This window comes from Scyliorhinus torazame, unplaced genomic scaffold (assembly GCF_047496885.1).
Source record: "Scyliorhinus torazame isolate Kashiwa2021f unplaced genomic scaffold, sScyTor2.1 scaffold_729, whole genome shotgun sequence".
NCBI classification, from domain to species: Eukaryota; Metazoa; Chordata; class Chondrichthyes; order Carcharhiniformes; family Scyliorhinidae; genus Scyliorhinus; species Scyliorhinus torazame.
The window spans coordinates 15529-28907 of record NW_027308456.1 but is presented as its reverse complement, the minus strand read 5'-3'; the positions used below and the strand labels follow the sequence as shown (position 1 = coordinate 28907).

At 54.0% G+C, this 13379-nt stretch overlaps 1 pseudogene; it reads left to right on the top strand.

Annotated features, from left to right (window-relative positions):
• The first annotated feature begins 1042 nt into the window (after nt 1-1042).
• Nucleotides 1043-6741, top strand: LOC140406628 (arpin-like; annotated as a pseudogene).
• The last annotated feature ends 6638 nt before the right edge of the window (nt 6742-13379 follow it).

Genomic DNA, 13379 nt, shown 5'->3' with positions numbered 1-13379 from the left:
AATTGATAGTGCATCAATTTGTTTGACATGTGAGATAACCTTAAGACATGGATGTTTAAGCAATGTACCTTTAAGAAAACAGTGATGTCATAGAGTGGGTGGAGCTCAGCTCAGTTCAGCCATTTTGAAGTTTGGTTTTGCAGTTTGAAAAGTGCCTGGCTGGTTTTGCTGAGAGCAGCTATAAAGTGCCTGGCTGGTTTTGCTGAGAGCAGTTTAAAAGTAGAAAGCCAGTTTGAGACAGCAGCTTGAGAAGTTCTGGTTTGCTGTGAGCTGCTTGAAGGGAGAAAGCCAGGTTTGAGAAAGCAGCTTGGGTGTGTCTGTGTTTCCAGAGAGTTTGCAGGAAGAAAGCAAGGTGCTGGAGCTGAAGTCAACCAAGCTAATATATCTCTGCCATTCTACAGAAAATATATATATCCTTTAACCTGATGTGGTACTGTTTAAAGGTGTTAAGTCTCTTGGAAGTTTGAAGGAACATTTTAAGGAGTTATTTACTGTTGCAATATTTTCTGAGTTATCTTTGAAGTAAGGGGTGTTAAGAGATCCAATGTTTATTTAAGATGTTAAGTTGAGTTCATGGAATAAACAGTGTTTTGTGTTTAAAAACCCACGTGTCCATAATTGTAATCCCACACCTAGGGAAAAAGCCGTGTGCTCGGAAAAGCAACAAATCCATTAAAGGGAGAGGTTGGTTGAACTCCATGATACATTTTGGGGTTCTGAAAAGGCCTCGCCCATAACATATTACACAGAGGTTTTTCAGAGATGGATCTCCGCATCAAGCCGGATCGCCTGCAGCTGCATCCTCAAGCAGACAACGGCAAAAAGGACTTCCAACATTGGCTAGCTTGCTTTGAAGCATACATCGGGCCTGCGCCAGACCCAATCTCAGAAGCACAGAAGCTCCAGATTCTGTACACGCGGCTGAGCTCCAACTTTTTCCCCTTGTCCAGGACGCGCCGACCTACGCAGAGGCCATGGCGCTACTGAAGGAGAATTACGCTCAGCAGACCAACAAGATCTACGCCAGGCACCTCCTATCCACATGGCACCAGCTTCCCGGTGAGTCTGTGGAAGATTTCTGGCGTGCCCTGCTCGCCCTGGTGAGAGACTGTGACTGCCAGGCCGTTTTGGCCACTGAATGTTCGAACTGCTAATGAGAGACGCGTTTGTTACAGGGATAGGGTCGGCCCGCCAGCGCCTCTGAGACGGGGCTACGCTCGACCTTGCGGCGACCAAGAAACTAGCGCTCTCGCTCACGGTCGCCTCACGCAACGTACAGGCTTATGCCCCCGACCGCACGGCCCCCCCCCCCTGTGCATCGTGGACCCCATCAGAGACTGCCCTCAGCCAACCCCACGCCTGCGCCGCGCGGCAGCCAACCAACCCCGGGGGACCCAAGTGCTACTTCTGCGGACAGACAAAACACCCCCAGCAGCGCTGCCCGTGGCGGAGCGCGCTCTGCAAGGCCTGTGGCAAGAAGGGACTTTTCGCTGCAGTGTGCCAGGCCCGCTCAATCGCCGCTATTGTCCTGGCACCCCCCACATGCGGCCAGTGGGCGCCGCCATCTTCCTTTCCTCAGACCACGTGCGGCCCGTGGCCGCCGCCATCTTGCCTGCCCCAGGACAAGTGCAGCCCGAGGGAGCCACCATCTTGCCTGCCCCAGGACACGTGACCGCCATCTTACCCGCCTCAGGACCCCTGCCCGCAGGCACCTCATCGGGCCGTTCGTCGCCTGCAACCGCCCACGACCAGCCGCGTCTCACCTCGGTCACAATCGACCAGTCTCGACGGCACAACCTCGCAACCGCTTCGACAAAGGTGAAGGTCGACGGGCATGAGATATCCTGCCTTCTGGACTCCGGGAGCACTGAGAGCTTCATCCACCCCGATAGGGTAAGGCGCTGCTCCCTCGGGGTACACCCCGCTAACCAAAGAAGCTCCCAGGCCTCCGGATCGCACTCCGTGGCGATCCGGGGGTACTGCATCGCCACCCTCACCGTCCAGGGCGTAGAGTTCAGCAGCTTCCGGCTCTACGTCCTCCCCAACCTCTGCGCTGCCTTGCTACTCGGCCTGGACTTCCAGTGCAACCTCCAGAGCCTGACCCTGAAATTTGGCGGGCCCCTACCGCCCCTTACTGTTTGCGGCCTCACGATCCTTAAAGTCGACCCGCCTTCCCTGTTTGCAAACCTCACCCCGAGTTGCAAACCCGTCGCCACCAGGAGCAGATGGTACAGTGCCCAGGACAGGACCTTCATCAGGTCTGAGGTCCAGCGGCTGCTGCGGGAAGGTATCATCGAGGCCAGCAACAGCCCCTGGAGAGCCCAAGTGGTAGTGGTGAAAACCGGGGAGAAAAACAGGATGGTTGTTGACTACAGTCAGACCATCAATCGGTACACACAGCTCGACGCGTACCCCCTCCCACGCATATCTGATATGGTCAATCAGATTGCACAGTACCGGGTCTTCTCGACAGTGGACCTGAAATCTGCCTACCACCAGCTCCCCATCCGTAAGGCGGACCGCCCATACACTGCGTTTGAAGCAGACGGCTGCCTTTACCATTTCCTTAGGATTCCCTTCGGCGTCACCAACGGGGTCTCGGTCTTCCAACGGGCGATGGACCGAACGGTTGACCGGTACGGGCTGCGGGCCACTTTCCCGTACCTGGACAACGTCACCATCTGTGGCCATGATCAGCAGGACCACGACGCTAACCTTTCCAAATTTCTCCACACCGCCACAATCCTCAACCTAACTTACAACAAGGAGAAGTGTGTGTTCAGTACGAACCGATTAGCCATCCTCGGCTATGTGGTTCAGAACGGAGTTCTAGGGCCCGACATTGATCGCATGCGCCCCCTCATGGAACTCCCCCTCCCCCACTGTCCCAAGGCCCTCAAACGATGCCTGGGGTTCTTTTCGTATTACGTCCAGTGGGTCCCAAACTATGCGGACAAGACCCGCCCACTCATTCAATCCACCGCTTTCCCACTGTCGGCCGAGGCTCACCAGGCCTTCAACCATATCAAGGCCGACATCGCCAAGGCCACGATGCACGCAGTCGACGAGACGCTCCCCTTCCAAGTCGAGAGCGATGCATCAAACGTTGCTCTGGCCGCCACCCTCAACCAGGCAGGCAGGCCCGTGGCATTCTGTTCCCGCACCCTCCATGCCTCCGAAATTCGGCACTCCTCCGTCGAAAAGGGGGCCCAAGCGATCGTTGAAGCTCTGTGACATTGGAGGCATTATCTAGCCGGCAGGAAATTCACACTCCTCACTGACCAACGGTCGGTTGCCTCCATGTTTAACAACACACAGCGGGGTAAGATCAAAAATGATAAAATCTTGAGGTTGCGGATCCAGCTCTCCACCTACAATTACGAGATTTTGTATCACCCCGGTAAGCTCAACGAGCCCCCCGATGCCCTGTCCCGAGGTACATGTGCCAGCACACAAGTGGACCGGCTCCGGACCCTGCTCGACGATCTCTGTCACCCGGGAGTGACCCGCTTTTGCCACTTCATTAAGGCCCACAATCTGCCCTACTCCATCGAGGAAGTCAGGGCTATCACCAGAGACTGTCAGGTCTGTGATATGTTATGTTGTAGGTGTAACATAAGCGGCCTCCTTGTGGTGCACTTGACAAAGGAAGGTCCAGACGTGGAGATAACTTCAACACGTTTATTAAACTATTTACACTTCTATTACCCGGGTTCGACACTACTGCTAATCCTACTATAGCTACCCAGACTGACTAACCAGTTGCTGCAATCCACGTGGTGGGTGTGATATTGAATCAACCCTGTGTCTGTACTCACTGACTGTCTCCACTGAAAAGAGGCAGATCATGTGTGTGGTGTCCTTTATATATGGGTTGGTGTAATGCCCCCCTGTGGTCGTGTCACCTCCGTGCGTATTGTGAATGTGCATTGGTCATGTCCTATCTAACTGATCTATTGGTTGAGTGTGTGTGTGTGATGTCTCTTGTGCTCCCTCTAGTGTCTAGCTAGCCGACATGCATTTACATTGATGCACATCATCACATCCCCCCTTTTTTATATGTTCATATTTTCTGTACACTTTAAGAAAATTGAACAAAGAACAGGTAGATAAGGTAAGGGATATACAAGTCATGGGAACAGTGATTAAACAATAAGTCCAAATCATTTGTGTGAGTCCCAAAAACCATCAATCATCATGGTCAAATGTCTCTCTTGGTTATGAATGCCATCAACGTCCCTGTGCCACAGGAACCAAGAAGTGGTCAAATCACTTCGCTGTCTGATTTGGAGTCCCTTTCTTTTTCCGATGTTTGTGATGTTGCTGTCGGATGGCATCTTGTAGCTGATAAGGCGTTAACGTTGAAGAGGTACCATCAACAGTATCATTCAAGGTCATGGATGTGCCATATGTTGAAGTTGGATAAGACTGTACATACTGGTTCTGGCCACGTGCTGTGCTGGAAGGGTGATCCTGCTGAGAACCGTTGAACTGGAAACAGAATTGCTGCTCGCATAAATACCTGGTGATGGTGTGAAACTAGAACCTTGCATCTGATAGGAATATGCCGTCACACCAGGCTGGGGTGCAGCAAATCCTGGGATGTAACTAAGGCATCCAGTCTGTAGTGCAGATTGCGCTGGCGGTAGTCCTCCTTCGGTCTTGGTTCCATTAGTGGGCAATCCGTAGTGCTGGCCTGTTTGAGAATATGCTGCATAGACTGCTGGCTGCTGCATGCCTGAATACTGGGTTTGTCCAGCATGAGCTGTCATTGGCTGCACTGCTGGTGTGGAATAAATGTGTGGATATAGCTGTGGTGAATATTGGCGTATTCCTCTTGGACTGTAGCCGCTGCTTTGTTCTTCACAGTAGCATGGTCGTCCTGCTGTGCACTGGAGCGTGGTAGACTGTCATATTCTTCTTGCTGTTTACTTGAGCATGGCAGACTTGCATCGTCTGCCGCTAGTTGGTCAGAGGAGGTTGATAGACCCTCATGGTCTTGTTCCTGCAAAGACTGCGCGTCGGAGTCTTGTGTTGCTTCTATCATGGAGGCTGTCCACTAGCTCGCTGCGAAGGCTTGTGACACTGGAGTCACGTCTTGTGTGCGCAAGGACTGCACCCTGGAGTCTTGCGTTTTTTCTATTGTGGAGTCTGTCCACGAGCTCGCTGTGGAGGCTTCTGACACTGAAGTCACTTCTTGTTCATGCAAGGACTGCGCGTCGGAGTCTTGCGTTGCTTCTATCGTGGAGGCTGTCCACAAGCTCGCTGTGGAGGCTTGTGACCACGGAGTCACTTCTTGTTCATGCAAGGACTGCGGTGTGGAGTCTTGCGTGTCTTCTTTCGTAGAGTCGGGAACCCTGAGCAGTGCGTGGACCACGCTCTGTGTGGCAGCAGGCCGCTCTCTGTGGGCTTGTACCGCTCTCTGTCTCTTGGTGTCAGGCCGCAGCATCATCCTGCACTCACGGGTCGGGATGTCATATCTGCTGGGCTGAAGATCCTCAAATCCGAAGAACTCATCGTCGGGGTCGTCAATGTGCAACACGTCTAGCTGCGGTTCAGATTTGGTAACGGGGTAGCCTCCCAAGGTGAAAGGTTTGTCTGAGCTGTTGTCTTCTAGGACCATATCATCACTGTTTGTGTTGGAGCTGGCATTGGGCTCGCGAGGTCCAGAGAAAATGTGAAGGTCGGTATCAAATTATTCAAGGTCGGAATCATCGGTTTGGGTGTAGGTAACTGCTTGTTGCAGGGTTCTTCGGAGGTTAATTTCATTTCCTGGTTCAATTTGAGGCATTGTGCTGTCATCCCAGGTGAAGGAAGGTTGTTTTACTGCCCGGCCGCTGGGAGCCGGAGGCGCTGCAGGGGGGTCCGGGGGCGATGCTGGAGGGAGCGCTGAGCTCGGTGAACCACCATCACATCAAACCCACTGGGAGCAGCCCGGAACGTTACTTTATTCTTTACATTCAGCCAACAAAAATTCACAAAAGGAAATTTGATTCAGTTGGGGTGGAGATAGAACCGAATTTTAGTGAAACCAAAAAGGCCAACACTGGCTACTTGATGTCTTCCTTCAAAGTGGGAGCAAAGGGACAACAGATGAGATTTCAGTGGATGAGCTGAAGAGTTTGATTAATAAACCTGAACTGTTGAGAATCTCTGAGAAGCACACACCTGATCAGAGCTTGGCATTCTGGATCCCGGAGAGAGAGATGGAAAATATTGAGTTGGAGATTGGAGATGGACTACGTCTGAAAACGAGAGGGGACAGTCCTTTTATTTACAAAACCCACCTTGGGCCAAAATCCACTTTTAAATACAATTGGCAAACACAGGAATACTTGCGATATTGCGATGTTTTGGAGAAACTGCTTTGAAAGAGAGAGAGATCCTTCAGGGAACAGCTTTAAATTCACAGATCATTAATGATCTGGAAGAAGGAACTGAAGTTTCACTTGCCAAAATGGACGCAGGAATTGTGACTAAATGCAACTTTGCAGGAGGTGAGAAGATGGGAGCTTCTTGGACTGACAACATATTTACTGCAAAGTCTAAAAAGGAGCAAGATGGCAAAGCTAGCACCCCAGGAGAAGGAGCTGATGATGATGAATGGGTGGATTGAGATTGGGAAATTCAGTGAAATGAAGAAAAGGCGGCAGTTTTGGAGATTATTGAAGACGATCAGCGGTCTGAGGGTGCTTTTCACTCAACCTCTTGTGATCGCTATGCTTAAAATTCAGAACAAAACTTCACCCAGAATAAAACCAATACATGACCTCAAAAAAAAAGCAGTTTTACGCCGGTAATGAGGGTGTTGGTTGCAGAATCCTTCAATTGTGCTGTATTGGACAGTGGCTGCACATCTACTGTGTGTGGAATTGACTGGTTAAAATGTTACCTGGACTCCTTGAATGCTGAAAGTCGTAACAAGGTGTGGTGGTATGTTTTAGGGGTCATGTGGGACTGTGAAGCCGAGATGCTATTGGCTGACAGATCCCGGGTCCTGGTTGGCTGCCGACTCCTGGCTCCGCCCTGAAGGCGGAGTATAAGAACCCGAGCCTCTCCCCGCAGCTTCATTCTGTTGCTGAGCTGCTGGGGACAAGCATCGCTTAATAAAGCCTAGATCGACTTCATCACTTCTCGTCTCTCGTAAGTCATTGTGCGCTACAATTTATTAAGCGAGCTTAAAAGACTATGGATCTCCGGATCGCCCCGGAATGCCTGCGGATCAGCCCCCACGCAGCGAACTCGGCTTCAGTATTCAAACACTGGCAAGCATGCTTTGAAGGCTACCTCCGAACGGCCCCCGGCCGGATCACAGAAGACCAGAAAATGCAGGTCCTGCATTCGAGGGTAAGCCTGGAAATTTACCCTCTCATAGAAGACGCAGAGGATTTCCCGACGGCGCTCGCATTGCTGAAGGGCATCTACGTTCGGCCCGTTAACAAGGTCTACGCGCGCCACCAACTCGCGACGAGACGGCAAAGTCCCGGAGAATCGCTAGAGGAATTCTACGCCGCACTGCTAATTTTGGGACGGGGCTGCAGCTGCCCGCCGGTGAACGCAATCGAACACACGGACCTGCTAATTCGCGATGCTTTTGTGGCAGGTATGAACTCTCCCCAAATCCGCCAAAGACTTTTAGAAAGAGAGTCGCTAGGACTCTCAGAGGCACGGGCCCTTGCAGCTACCCTAGATGTGGCCTCGCAAAACGCCCACGCCTACGGCCCCGACCGCGCGGCAGCCCCTTGGGCTCCGTGGACCCCCGTCGCGACAAACCCCCCCCTCGCAAGCTTGCACGGTTAAAGCGCCAGACCATCCCGGGGGGGCCCGCTGCTATTTCTGCGGACAAGCGAAACACCCCCGGCAGCGCTGCCCGGCCCGCGCAGCTATTTGTAAAAACTGCGGCAAGAAGGGCCATTACACGGCAGTGTGCCGGTCCCGGGGGGTCGCCGCAATCCCTGGAGAAGAACAAGCCCAGCACATCCCAAACGCTCCCCAACCCCGCGCCCCATGTACAACTCGCGGGTGCCGCCATTTTGGGTCCCGGGCACCACGAGGGGAGGATGGGCGCCGCCATCTTGTGACCCCCCAGCCACGTGCGATCCATGGGGGCGGCCATTTTGTCCACCCCCGGCCACGTGCGATCCATGGGGGTGGTCATTTCGTCCAACCCCGGCCGCGTGCGATTCATGGACACCACCATCTTGGTTGACAACAAAGGACCCCAGCATCGACGGCTCCACGGGGTCCAAAGAAGACGCCGCGACATTACTACCACGACTGGCTTCGGTGACACTGGATCAATCGCGGCCCCGGATGCTCCAGACGACGACAACAACGGTGCTGGTCAACGGATACGAGACGCCATGCCTGATCGACTCCGGGAGCACTGAAAGTTTTATTCACCCAGACGCGGTAAGACGCTGTTTCCTGACCATCCATCCAAGCACGCCAAAGATTTCCCTAGCTGCAGGATCCCACTCAGTGGAGATCAAAGGGTTCTGCATCGCAAACCTAACGGTGCAAGGGAGGGAGTTTAAGAACTACAGGCTCTAAGTCCTTCCCCAACTCTGCGCGCCCACATTACTGGGATTAGATTTCCAGTGTAACCTGCAGAGCCTACCATTCCAATTCGGCGGCCCAATACCCCCACTCACTATCTGCGGCCTCGCAACTCTCAAGGTTGAACCGCCGTCCTTGTTTGCAAACCTCACCCCAGATTGCAAACCCGTCGCCACTAGGAGCAGACGGTACAGCGCCCAGGACCGGATATTTATTCGGTCTGAAGTCCAGCGGTTGCTGAAGGAAGGCATAATCCAGGCCAGCAATAGTCCCTGGAGAGCGCAGGTGGTAGTAGTAAAGACCGGGAAGAAGCAAAGGATGGTCGTAGACTATAGTCAGACCATCAACAGGTACACGCAGCTAGATGCGTACCCTCTCCCCCGCATATCCGACATGGTCAATCGGATTGCCCAGTATAAGGTCTTCTCCACCGTGGACCTCAAGTCCGCCTACCACCAGCTCCCCATCCGCCCAGGTGACCGCAAGTACACCGCCTTCGAGGCAGACGGGCGTCTATACCACTTCCTAAGGATCCCATTTGGCGTCACAAACGGGGTCTCGGTCTTCCAACGGGAGATGGATCGAATGGTTGACCAGCACGGGTTGCAGGCCACGTTCCCGTATCTCGACAACGTAACCATCTACGGCCACGATCAGCAGGACCACGACGCCAACCTCCAAAAGTTCCTCCAGACCACTAACGCCCTGAACCTCACATATAACGAGGAAAAGTGCGTTTTTAGCACAAACCGTTTGGCCATCCTGGGATACGTAGTGCGCAATGGGATAATAGGCCCCGACCCCGAACGCATGGGCCCCCTTATGGAATTCCCCATCCCCCACTGCTCCAAAGCCCTGAAACGTTGCCTGGGTTTCTTTTCATATTACGCCCAGTGGGTCCCCCAGTACGCAGACAAGGCCCGCCCGCTAATACAGTCCACTACCTTCCCCCTGTCGACAGAGGCTCGCCAGGCCTTCAGCCGCATCAAAGCGGATATCGCAAAGGCCACGATGCACGCCATCGACAAGTCCCTCCCCTTCCAGGTCGAGAGCGACGCATCCGACGTAGCTCTGGCGGCCACCCTTAACCAAGCGGGCAGACCCGTGGCCTTTTTCTCCCGGACCCTCCATGCCTCAGAAATCCGCCACTCCTCAGTGGAAAAGGAAGCCCGAGCCATAGTGGAAGCTGTGCGACATTGGAGGCATTACCTGGCCGGCAGGAGATTCACTCTCCTCACCGACCAACGGTAGGTAGCCTTTATGTTCGATAATGCACAGCGTGGCAAAATTGAAAATGACAAGATCCTAAGGTGGAGGATCGAGCTCTCCACCTTCAACTATGACATCTTGTATCGTCCCGGAAAGCTGAACGAGCCGTCCGATGCCCTTTCCCGCGGCACATGTGCCAACGCACAAATAGACCGCCTCCGAGCCCTCCACGAGGACCTCTGCCACCCGGGGGTCACTCAATTCTACTATTTCGTAAAGTCCCGCAACCTCCACTACTCTGTGGAGGAGGTCCGTACAGTCACCAGGAACTGCCACATCTGCGCAGAATGCAAACCGCACTTTTTCAGGCCGGATAGAGCGCACCTGATCAAGGCTTCCCGCCCCTTTGAACGCCTCAGTTTGGATTTCAAAGGGCCCCTCCCCTCCACCGACCGCAACGCATACTCCCTGAACGTAGTGGACGAGTACTCTCGTTTCCCCTTCGCCATCCCCTACCCCGACATGACAGCGGCCACAGTCATTAAAGCCCTTGGCACCATATTCACACTGTTCGGTTGCCCCGCGTATATCCATAGCGACAGGGGGTCCTCCTTCATGAGTGACGAGCTGCGCCAGTTCCTGCTCAGCAAGGGCATAACCTCGAGCAGGACGACCAGCTACAACCCCCGGGGGAACGGGCAAGTAGAGAGGGAGAATGGCACGGTCTGGAAAACCGTCCTACTGGCCCTACGGTCCAGGGATCTCCCAGTTTCCCGGTGGCAGGAGGTCCTCCCGGACGCTCTCCACTCCATCCGGTCGCTGCTGTGTACCACCACTAACCAAACGCCACATGAGTGCCTCCTTGTCTCCCCCAGGAAGTCCTCCTCCGGAACGTCGCTGCCGACCTGGCTGGCGGCCCCAGAACCCATCTTGCTCCGGAAACATGTGCGGGCGCACAAATCGAACCCGTTGGTCGAGAGGGTTCACCTTCTCCACGCGAACCCGCAGTACGCCTACGTGGCGTACCCCGACGGCTGACAGGACACGGTCTCCCTGCGGTACCTGGCGCCCACCGGCAACACACACACACCCCCGACACCGATCATCCCCTCCCTGCCACCGGCGCACCCCGCGACCGCCCCCTTCCCGGGGGATCGGTCCTCCTCCCGTGCCCGCCCAGGAGTAAAACAGGAACAAACACCGAAACGCTCCCGGAGACGACAACGCCTGAGCAAGCACCTGCCCCACCACCGGGGCTGAGGCGATCGACGAGGAAGACCAGACCGCCCGCTCGACTCGTGGAATCCGCGTGACACCAAGAATGTTGTTGTAACAAAAAAAAATGTTTTGCTAATATTGTAAATAGTTCTCACAAACTTGTACATAGCCCAGTGTAGGGCTAAAGCTGTAGTAACACTGTCCGAAATTTTGTTCCAGGGCCAGCCTTGTAAACCCCTACCACCATGCGAACCACCGCCCCGCCGGGTTCCTTTTTTAACAAGGGGTGAATGTGGTGGTATGTATTAGGGGTCATGTGGGACTGTGAAGCCGAGATGCTATTGGCTGACAGATCCCGGGTCCTAGTTGGCTGCCGACTCCTGGCTCCGCCCTGAAGGCGGAGTATAAGAACCCGAGCCTCTCCCCGCAGCTTCATTCTGTTGCTGAGCTGCTGGGGACAAGCATCGCTTAATAAAGCCTGGATCGACTTCATCACTTCTCGTCTCTCGTAAGTTGCATCAAGTGAGATACCTTTGCTTCTGAGCAGACCGTCGATGAAGAAAGCACACATGAAACTGGATATGGAACAGGATACGGCAACAGTGTTTGGAAAGACGGTGGACTTACAATTTACAGAGTCGAGACACTATTGTATTCCATTACTGAAAAATAATATTTCAAGTAGAGCGGTTAAGGATGTGTTAATGGCAGTTGAAAATGGGACTTGTGCTGATAAAAAGCTTGTTGTATTAAAACTGCATAGGCAATTTGCACATCCGTCTCCTCGGAGGCTGAAAAATGTATTAAAGGACGCAGGGGTAAGGGATGACGACTATACTAAACTGATAGAACAGGTTAGTGACCGCTGTGAAGTTTGTAGGAAGTACAGAAGGACACCAGCACGACCGATAGTAACCCTACCTTTGGCCAGGGATTTTAACAACATTGTGGCTGTGGACCTTAAGATCTGGGATAAGGCCATTTTTCTGAAAGGACAACTACCAAAAGTTGGTACAAAGGTGACATACTTGCCTTAAGGGTCTAGTCAATGGAAGGATTGTGGTGAACCACTGTAATAGGAGATGTAAGGTAGGACCTGCACTACAGGTTCGCCGGTAGCTCCTGCCAGCTGGCTCCGCCCACGGAGAACTGTATAAATATGCATGACCTCCAGTGCCCTGCCATTTCGCCAGCTGCAGCAGGAGGTCACGCATCTGACTGTAATAAAGCCACAGTTGTTCCCAACTTTAGCCTTTGTGCAATTGATCGTGCGTCAACTTATTACAGTCAGATTTTCCACAGAATGGATATCCGAATTAAGCCCGATCGCCTGCAGCTGGATCCGCACTCGCCCGACGCCAGGAAAGACTTTACTCACTGGCTAGCATGTTTTAAGGCCTCCATCAATGCGGCGGACCGCGTGCCAATGGAGGCTCAGAAGATAAACGTCCTGTACTCCAGACTGAGCACCAGCATGTTCCCGTTGATCCAAGACGCCACGAATTACACAAAAGCAATAGAACTCCTTAAGGAACACTACGCGCAGAAGGCGAACACACTCTTCGCCAGGCATGTACTCGCCACCCGCTCGCAACTACCTGGTGAGTCCACCGAAGATTTCTGGTGGGTCCTAATTCCCCTCATCCGGGACTGTGACTGTCAGGCCGTTACGGCCGCTGAACACGCGAATCTCCTCATGCGCGATGCCTTTGTGACGGGGATTGCGTCGGACCGCATCCGAGAACGATTACTGGAAGGGGCCACCCACGAACTGGCGGAGACGAAAAGCTTGTTGCCCTCCATGAAGGTTGCATCCCGTAACGTACAATCGTACCCCTCCCGCCGCACTGCCCAGCCTTCTACTCCTTCCTACCCCTCCTGGACCTCCTCAGCCGGGGCCCTGCCTTCCCAATACGCCTGCACCGCACGCCGATCCGCGCACCCCGGGGGTCCCCGCTGCTACTTCTGCGGTCAGCAGAAGCACCCCCACCAACACTGCCCGGCCCGCACTGCAGTTTGTAAAGCCTGCAGTAAAAAGGGCCACTTCGCGGCTGTGTGCCAGGCCCGCGCAGTCGCTGCGATCGCGCCCGCTATCGCCCCCTCCCCCACACCAGATGCACAATGGGTGCCGCCATCTTGTCCTGACCCCGCAATGGGCGCACCATGGGCGCCGCCATCTTGTCCCCCACAGGGTCTCCGGACATCCCGAGATCGGAACCGCACACGCTCACCACCCGAAGCATCCAATGGCTACCCGCAGCTCGCTTCGATGATGCTGGACCAATCTCGCCCACACAACCTGGCCACCGTGTCGACGACGGTTAAAATCAACGGCCACGCGACCTCGTGCCTGCTGGACTCCAGGAGCACCGAAAGCTTTGTTCACCCAGATA